The sequence below is a fragment of the Eimeria tenella genome, genomic scaffold (assembly GCF_000499545.2).
Source record: "Eimeria tenella Houghton genomic scaffold, Eth_scaff2586, whole genome shotgun sequence".
In the NCBI taxonomy this organism is placed as follows: Eukaryota; Apicomplexa; class Conoidasida; order Eucoccidiorida; family Eimeriidae; genus Eimeria; species Eimeria tenella.
This window is the reverse complement of record NW_013542456.1, coordinates 2,752-2,981: the sequence shown is the minus strand read 5'-3', so window position 1 is coordinate 2,981 and position 230 is coordinate 2,752.

Genomic DNA, 230 nt, shown 5'->3' with positions numbered 1-230 from the left:
TTGCTGCTGCTGCTGCTCCACGGCAGCAGCTGCAGCGAGGCCTTCAGCCGCCGTTGCCTTCTCTGCAGGACTGTAAGGCAGCAGCAGCAGGAGCAGCAGCAGCAGCAGCAGCAGCTGCTGCTGCTGCTGGGCGCATGCAGAGGTCACCTACACACATGACCACAAACATTTAACTCATGACTTTGATGCTGCAGCTGTTGTTGCTGCTGCAACAGAAGCAGCTGCAGCAG